The following is a 9,868-nucleotide window of genomic DNA, read 5'->3' on the forward strand; positions in this document are numbered from 1 at the left end:
AGAACACCCAACAGGGGAAAAGTGTGAGAGGCGTGTCCCCTCTGCCACGTCGGAAATTTTGAGAAATTAATGAGTTCAATGATGCAGTCTGGTGCAATATTAGGTGTTTTCTATTTGTTTTTACTAAGTAAAACTGTCAGAACCCCCAGGGGGAGAGGAAGTGACAGGGGGTCGCATTAAGAATTTTGAGAAATTGATGAAATGGTGCAATCTGAGAGGTATTTCAATTCATTTTGTACCAAAAATTGAGCAACCCCCTTCTTTCTTTCCAATTTTGAACAACCTCCTTGTAGCTTTCAATTTTTGAGTGACTACCCTCACATTCCTCTGACCCCCCCCCCCAGGCCCTTATGTTAAATTACTCTAAAAGACCCATAAAAATATTCTTGATGGCCTTTAATTGTGAACAACATGTACAGTAAAAGTGGTCAACTTTGATGCAGTCTTGCTGATGCATTTTATGAGGTTTGAACTCACAATATCTACATTACTAATTCGTACTAGCTTAGCAGTCATTAAAACCCCTACAAATAGGCGTTCAACTAGCAGCGGCCTGGTATCTCATGTAGCTGTACTGTGATAATGTTCAAGAGAATCCATAGGATAGCTAGGTGTGTGCCTCAATCAGGCAAAACAACAGTTAGCAATAATAACAACAGAATAAATATCAGTTTCTGCAAGTCATTTAAAAATATACCACCAAGGGCACAGTATTGCTCCTATCTGACAAACAAAAAGAGGTATTCCTATTTCCACTTATTCACTCAAAATACTATTGTGTTTGCAAAGAGTTTGAACTTTCAATTTTCATGGGCAGAATTCCGTTTTAACAGCCACTTTTCAATTTTGTAGATCAACAATAAAAATTTGATGGTCCTTGCTTGAAATGTTAAGATTTACTCAGAGTTAAGTTATACACAAGTTTGTTTGTGTAAGTAAGTTTGTGTAGTGAAGTTACCTGATATTATCATTCATCACTCATCTTATTCAATCTACACATGATTTCACTCGGCTGCCTTAATCTTTGTGAAGATTTACTTATTAAGTGATACCATGACAGGTTTTTTGTTTATGTAACATAATGATTGGAACTGATACAAATAAACTGGAGTCTGTTTTATTGGTATGGTGCATCTTGCCATATGCCTTCTTGTGGATTGAAATCCCTCATCAGTGTATGGGGTTTCCTCCATGAAATATTTGCTAAAGTTGATCCACTACATAAAACATAAGCTCACAACTTTTTTCTAGATCATATTTCACTACAAATTGGCATCAAATAAAACTACATTATTTTCAGTGTCTTCAAAATTGATTTACAAGGTATTCCGGGTTGGAATAGGTCATTCAAGCTTGCGGACTAATATATTGGCTCCAAAAACAAAAATCATTGGTTCCCCCAGTTTGAAAAATGATTTGGCTTAGGTAGTCTCCAGGGATTTTTATAAGAAATTGCAAAGCTATCAGATAAACACCAATGAGACAAAAGCACTTTTTGACCGAAATTGACAAAAATTGCTCCAAAAATACAAAATTTTGCATTTTCTCACTGTATAAAAATATCTGACTTAAGTCATCCTAAGGACCTGTATACTGAATATCAAAAATCTGACAAGGAGTTTTGAAGAAAAAAATAGATCTACAATGACAAAAATAATCTCAAAAATACAAAGTTGCATATCTTGGCACGATTTTACAAAATCTTATTGCTGCCATCCTAAGGGACATGTATAATCAATATTAATGTGTCTGACCAGAACTTTTGAATGATATTTTTGGTTAAATATGACAATAATTGCCTTAAAATTTAAGTTTTAAAATATTTCATAACAATATGAACAAATGTCAATAAGGTTATCCCTGCAGAACAGTATCTTTAGATTTCTGTGGCAATACTAGAGTTTATTTGCTTCTTCAAGCATAACCATTCTTTTCCTTGACATAAGGTAAACTTCAGCCTCCTCCAACAACACAATTGTGATGTAGTCTACAACAAACCTGAGTGAGAAAAATAGAAATATAGATATACTATTAATACATTTTTGTATATTTCAAATGCTATGCTGACAAGCTAAATATTGATTTTTTTAGCAATCTTTTTGTAGTAAAATAACAACTTACAGTGGACAAATATAAATAATGAAAATAATATCAAAAGTAAGCATTACAGGCCCTCTAAATTTTTGAGAGTTGTAATATAATAACTTACACAATTATCCCAAAACCATTCACAGGATACAGCTCAAGTTGTAACTACAAAATGGTACACCAATGTGAGTAGCAACATATGAACATAATACCCTACTTACATTGACGTTTCTTTCACATTCCTCTTCCATCTGTTGTTAAGGCAGTGTCATATCATTCAAAGATACTGTCAAAACAAACAGAAATCCATTATTACATCAGAATGAATAAACACTGTTAACAGACGTTTCATATTAAAAAGTATTCTTTTTTTAATACTCTCTGTTTTCAACAGACATGCCATAAACCTTCAAAAGACACAGTTTATGTTTTACTTTGCATATAAAAATGATATTAGTCTTGCAATGGTTATGTATAAGTGGAGCTGACAACAGTTGCCCCAAATGGGCAGTGACACATATGATTTGAATAAAATATCACTTTTAACATGGTCGTCATTTCCTTCTTTTGGCAGGTTACATCTGAACATATTTTACAGTACATGATCCTCATACAAATTAAAATGCCTCTTATTCAAAATGTAAGAACTTTATTGCCAACCAAAAAAAGTTTTGTTTAACAACATTTAAAGAAAATAATGTGAAAATTTAAGAAAGTTTGACCAAGTCAGTATGGAGTTAAATTGTTTGGAAATCTTGAAATTGGAAGAATAGTGAAGCCAGGAAATTGGGTGATTTGCAAACATTTGCAAAAATTAACACTTCTTTATCAAGCAACCTACAACTGCTTGACAGCCTTGAAGATGAACCCAAATAATAATATTTTAATCTTGGGTTAACAATTTCATTAAATTAAATGAATGTCTACAAAAAAGTGATTTTGGTGCAAAATACCCTGTGTTGGGTGCAGCGCCCCTTAATTAGCAAGTTTTATACCACTGCAACGTCTCTGTGCAACCAGGTGACACATTCTGACTCAGCATGATCTAACAGCAGATTCCTGCATAAAATTTTGATTTGAAAACTTGAATCACTTTTTAATAGCATGAAAAGAGCAAAACATAGTAGAAACTTAGATGACAAAGCCTTATAAGGGAAAGAGAGATGTACCACATGACTCCGTGCAACCAGGTGACATATTGTGACTCAGCATGCTCCTAAAGCAGACTGCATAAAATTTTGATTTTGAATCACTTTGTAATAGTATAAAAAGAGCAAAACCAATGAGAAAAATTAGCATTCACAGCCTTAGCACAGTAAGAGAGATGCACCAGAGTGTCCGTGCAACCAGGTGACACATGGTGACTCAGCATACTAAAAATGCAGTTCCTGCAAAATATTTAGATTAGACAACTTAAATCAGTTGGCGATAGCATAGAAAGATGAAAACCACTGGGAAAACTTAGAAGTCACAGCCTTACACAGTAAAAGAGATGCACCAGAGTGTCCGTGCAACCAGGTGACACATGGTGACTCTGCATACTAAAAATGCAGTTCCTGCAAAATATTTAGATTAGACAACTTAAATTAGTTGGCGATAGCATAGACAGATGAAAACCACTGGGAAAACTTAGAAATCACAGCCTTAGCACAGTAAGAGAGATGCACCAGAGTGTCCGTGCAACCAGGTGACACATGGTGACTCAGCATACTAAAAATGCAGTTCCTGCAAAATATTTAGATTAGACAACTTAAATCAGTTGGCGATAGCATAGAAAGATGAAAACCAATGAGAAAACTTAGAAGTCACAGCCTTACACAGTAAAAGAGATGCACCAGAGTGTCCGTGCAACCAGGTGACACATGGTGACTCTGCATACTAAAAATGCAGTTCCTGCAAAATATTTAGATTAGACAACTTAAATCAGTTGGCGATAGCATAGAAAGATGAAAACCAATGAGAAAACTTAGAAGTCACAGCCTTACACAGTAAAAGAGATGCACCAGAGTGTCCGTGCAACCAGGTGACACATGGTGACTCTGCATACTAAAAATGCAGTTCCTGCAAAATATTTAGATTAGACAACTTAAATTAGTTGGCGATAGCATAGACAGATTAAAACCAATGAGAAAACTTAGAAGTCACAGCCTTAGCACAGTAAGAGAGATGCACCAGAGTGTCCGTGCAACCAGGTGACACATGGTGACTCAGCATACTAAAAATGCAGTTCCTGCAAAATATTTAGATTAGACAACTTAAATCAGTTGGCGATAGCATAGAAAGATGAAAACCACTGGGAAAACTTAGAAATCACAGCCTTAGCACAGTAAGAGAGATGCACCAGAGTGTCCGTGCAACCAGGTGACACATGGTGACTCAGCATACTAAAAATGCAGTTCCTGCAAAATATTTAGATTAGACAACTTAAATCAGTTGGCGATAGCATAGAAAGATGAAAACCAATGAGAAAACTTAGAAGTCACAGCCTTACACAGTAAAAGAGATGCACCAGAGTGTCCGTGCAACCAGGTGACACATGGTGACTCTGCATACTAAAATGCAGTTCCTGCAAAATATTTAGATTAGACAACTTAAATTAGTTGGCGATAGCATAGACAGATTAAAACCAATGAGAAAACTTAGAAGTCACAGCCTTAGCACAGTAAGAGAGATGCACCAGAGTGTCCGTGCAACCAGGTGACACATGGTGACTCAGCATACTAAAAATGCAGTTCCTGCAAAATATTGAGATTAGACAACTTAATCAGTTGGCGATAGCATAGAAAGATGAAAACCAATGAGAAAACTTAGAAGTCACAGCCTTAGCACAGTAAGAGAGATGCACCAGAGTGTCCGTGCAACCAGGTGACACATGGTGACTCAGCATACTAAAAATGCAGTTCCTGCAAAATATTTAGATTAGACAACTTAAATCAGTTGGCGATAGCATAGAAAGATGAAAACCAATGAGAAAACTTAGAAGTCACAGCCTTACACAGTAAAAGAGATGCACCAGAGTGTCCGTGCAACCAGGTGACACATGGTGACTCTGCATACTAAAAATGCAGTTCCTGCAAAATATTTAGATTAGACAACTTAAATTAGTTGGCGATAGCATAGACAGATTAAAACCAATGAGAAAACTTAGAAGTCACAGCCTTAGCACAGTAAGAGAGATGCACCAGAGTGTCCGTGCAACCAGGTGACACATGGTGACTCAGCATACTAAAAATGCAGTTCCTGCAAAATATTTAGATTAGACAACTTAAATCAGTTGGCGATAGCATAGAAAGATGAAAACCACTGGGAAAACTTAGAAGTCACAGCCTTAGCACAGTAAGAGAGATGCACCAGAGTGTCCGTGCAACAGGTGACACATGGTGACTCAGCATACTAAAAATGCAGTTCCTGCAAAATATTTAGATTAGACAACTTAAATCAGTTGGCGATAGCATAGAAAGATGAAAACCAATGAGAAAACTTAGAAGTCACAGCCTTAGCACAGTAAGAGAGATGCACCAGAGTGTCCGTGCAACCAGGTGACACATGGTGACTCAGCATACTAAAAATACAGTTCCTGCAAAATATTTAGATTAGACAACTTAAATCAGTTGGCGATAGCATAGAAAGATTAAAACCACTGGGAAAACTTAGAAGTCACAGCCTTACACAGTAAAAGAGATGCACCAGAGTGTCCGTGCAACCAGGTGACACATGGTGACTCTGCATACTAAAAATGCAGTTCCTGCAAAATATTTAGATTAGACAACTTAAATTAGTTGGCGATAGCATAGACAGATGAAAACCACTGGGAAAACTTAGAATCACAGCCTTAGCACAGTAAGAGAGATGCACCAGAGTGTCCGTGCAACCAGGTGACACATGGTGACTCAGCATACTAAAAATGCAGTTCCTGCAAAATATTTAGATTAGACAACTTAAATCAGTTGGCGATAGCATAGAAAGATGAAACCATGAGAAAACTTAGAAGTCACAGCCTTACACAGTAAAAGAGATGCACCAGAGTGTCGTGCAACAGGTGACACATGGTGATCTGCATACTAAAATGCAGTTCCTGCAAAATATTTAGATTAGACAACTTAAATCAGTTGGCGATAGCATAGAAAGATGAAAACCAATGAGAAAACTTAGAAGTCACAGCCTTACACAGTAAAAGAGATGCACCAGAGTGTCCGTGCAACCAGGTGACACATGGTGACTCTGCATACTAAAAATGCAGTTCCTGCAAAATATTTAGATTAGACAACTTAAATTAGTTGGCGATAGCATAGACAGATTAAAACCAATGAGAAAACTTAGAAGTCACAGCCTTAGCACAGTAAGAGAGATGCACCAGAGTGTCCGTGCAACCAGGTGACACATGGTGACTCAGCATACTAAAAATGCAGTTCCTGCAAAATATTTAGATTAGACAACTTAAATCAGTTGGCGATAGCATAGAAAGATGAAAACCACTGGGAAAACTTAAAATCACAGCCTTAGCACAGTAAGAGAGATGCACCAGAGTGTCCGTGCAACCAGGTGACACATGGTGACTCAGCATACTAAAATGCAGTTCCTGCAAAATATTTAGATTAGACAACTTAAATCAGTTGGCGATAGCATAGAAAGATGAAAACCAATGAGAAAACTTAGAAGTCACAGCCTTACACAGTAAAAGAGATGCACCAGAGTGTCCGTGCAACCAGGTGACACATGGTGACTCTGCATACTAAAAATGCAGTTCCTGCAAAATATTTAGATTAGACAACTTAAATTAGTTGGCGATAGCATAGAACAGATTAAAACCAATGAGAAAACTTAGAAGTCACAGCCTTAGCACAGTAAGAGAGATGCACCAGAGTGTCCGTGCAACCAGGTGACACATGGTGACTCAGCATACTAAAAATGCAGTTCCTGCAAAATATTGAGATTAGACAACTTAAATCAGTTGGCGATAGCATAGAAAGATGAAAACCAATGAGAAAACTTAGAAGTCACAGCCTTAGCACAGTAAGAGAGATGCACCAGAGTGTCCGTGCAACCAGGTGACACATGGTGACTCAGCATACTAAAAATGCAGTTCCTGCAAAATATTTAGATTAGACAACTTAAATCAGTTGGCGATAGCATAGAAAGATGAAAACCAATGAGAAAACTTAGAAGTCACAGCCTTACACAGTAAAAGAGATGCACCAGAGTGTCCGTGCAACCAGGTGACACATGGTGACTCTGCATACTAAAAATGCAGTTCCTGCAAAATATTTAGATTAGACAACTTAAATTAGTTGGCGATAGCATAGACAGATTAAAACCAATGAGAAAACTTAGAAGTCACAGCCTTAGCACAGTAAGAGAGATGCACCAGAGTGTCCGTGCAACCAGGTGACACATGGTGACTCAGCATACTAAAAATGCAGTTCCTGCAAAATATTTAGATTAGACAACTTAAATCAGTTGGCGATAGCATAGAAAGATGAAAACCACTGGAAAACTTAGAAATCACAGCCTTAGCACAGTAAGAGAGATGCACCAGAGTGTCCGTGCAACCAGGTGACACATGGTGACTCTGCATACTAAAATGCAGTTCCTGCAAAATATTTAGATTAGACAACTTAAATCAGTTGGCGATAGCATAGAAAGATGAAAACCAATGAGAAAACTTAGAAGTCACAGCCTTAGCACAGTAAGAGAGAGCACCAGAGTGTCCGTGCAACCAGGTGACACATGGTGACTCAGCACACTAAAAATACAGTTCCTGCAAAATATTTAGATTAGACAACTTAAATCAGTTGGCGATAGCATAGAAAGATTAAAACCAATGAGAAAACTTAGAAGTCACAGCCTTAGCACAGTAAGAGAGATGCACCAGAGTGTCCGTGCAACCAGGTGACACATGGTGACTCAGCATACTAAAAATGCAGTTCCTGCAAAATATTTAGATTAGACAACTTAAATCAGTTGGCGATAGCATAGAAAGATGAAAACCAATGAGAAAACTTAGAAGTCACAGCCTTAGCACAGTAAGAGAGATGCACCAGAGTGTCCGTGCAACCAGGTGACACATGGTGACTCAGCATACTAAAATGCAGTTCCTGCAAAATATTTAGATTAGACAACTTAAATCAGTTGGCGATAGCATAGAAAGATGAAAACCAATGAGAAAACTTAGAAGTCACAGCCTTAGCACAGTAAGAGAGATGCACCAGAGTGTCCGTGCAACCAGGTGACACATGGTGACTAGCATACTCCAAATGCAGATTCTGCAAAAAATTTGATTAGACAACTTAAATCAGTTGGCGATAGCATAGGAAGATGAAAACCAATGAGAAAACTTAGCATCCACAGCCTTAGCACACTAAGAGAGATGCGCCAGAGTGTCCATGCAACCAGGTTACACATTGTGACTCAGGATACTCAAAATGCAGTTCCTGCAAATAATTTAATTAGACAACTTAAATCAATTAGTGATAGCATAGAAAGATGAAAACCAATGAGAAAACTTAGAAGTCACAGCCTTAGCACAGTAAGAGAGATGCACCAGAGTGTCCGTGCAACCAGGTGACACATGGTGACTAGCATACTCCAAATGCAGATTCTGCAAAAATATTTGATTAGACAACTTAAATTAGTTGGCGATAGCATAGAAAGATGATAAACCACTGGGAAAACTTAGAAGTCACAGCCATAGCACACTAAGAGAGATGCGCCGGAGTGTCCATGCAACCAGGTTTATAATGCTTTGAGCATTTTCGACCGTTGTTACTGAAGCAGTGCCATGAATACAAAAGCAAGCACAGTAGCTTTGTACTGCTTTGGACCATAACGATCAAACACTAAAGTGCTGAATCTGTTGAGGTCGATCATGATGACTGATGTATGTAGACACAGTCAGAGGCGAACTGTCATGTAGACCTGGTTTCGTCTGACCTCTGAATTTTAAAGACCCCTCCTGAATTTTAAAACCGCCCGCATGCTAACACCAGAGATATATGAGAAATCGTATCCTTGTGTTACAAGCCTACGATCAAGAATCGAACAGACTACTATACTTGTACTCACTTGCTTCGAAATGGCACAAATGAAAACGTGCTTTGACAACCAGAGCTAGCACAAGGTATCAAGAATGCAAGGAATTACCCATGCTTGGACTTTCAACTCTGATCTTTGACATCGAAACATAACCAAATATGGGTGTGTCATAGCCAACAACCACATGACATATTTACAACCAGATGACAGGACTCCCAAACGCGCGTACTCCCTCTATCCTTTTGTCTGTTCTGCAGCGGCCATCTTGTTTTGATGATGCTAGCCCATAATGCACTGCAGCCGCCCAAATGCATTCTGGGCATAGGTTTTCCAATAGGACAGTCTCATAGGACTTTAGAAAGGTGTACAAAATATGTGTTGATCAGACATAGATAAGATAATGAGGTGATATTGATTCTCATTTATGAATTTGAAGTGCTGGTAGTTGTAATAGTCCTCAGTCTGTGGAAACTCAATGATATTGTAACTGTGTGTTACTTATATGTATGCATGAGTCAGCATGTAAACTTTATTGCTGGGCCTATTTATTGATTCATTTTATTGATTTAAGTGTTTATTTATGTATTTTGCTTGCTTGTATATTTTTTTTCATTTAATTTTAGAAATAGCAAAATGTGACATTTTTACAAACCATGTTTCCTTCAGTACCAGTCCAAAGATTAATTGCAAATTAATTTGCAAAATATTTTGCTCTCAGAGAATGGTAATAATTTTGTCAGAGCAACGG

At 37.6% G+C, this 9,868-nt stretch overlaps 1 long non-coding RNA gene across 1 annotated transcript; it reads right to left on the reverse strand.

Annotated features, from left to right (window-relative positions):
- Positions 1–1,101: 1,101 nt before the first annotated feature.
- Positions 1,102–9,373, reverse strand: LOC139122424 (uncharacterized). Its single transcript, XR_011549458.1, has 3 exons — positions 9,151–9,373; positions 2,310–2,374; positions 1,102–1,998 (listed from the first exon to the last, which is right to left on the reverse strand). It is a non-coding gene; the product is annotated as an uncharacterized lncRNA (long non-coding RNA).
- Positions 9,374–9,868: the final 495 nt, after the last annotated feature.

This window comes from Ptychodera flava, chromosome 22, assembly GCF_041260155.1.
Source record: "Ptychodera flava strain L36383 chromosome 22, AS_Pfla_20210202, whole genome shotgun sequence".
Classification (NCBI taxonomy): Eukaryota; Metazoa; Hemichordata; class Enteropneusta; family Ptychoderidae; genus Ptychodera; species Ptychodera flava.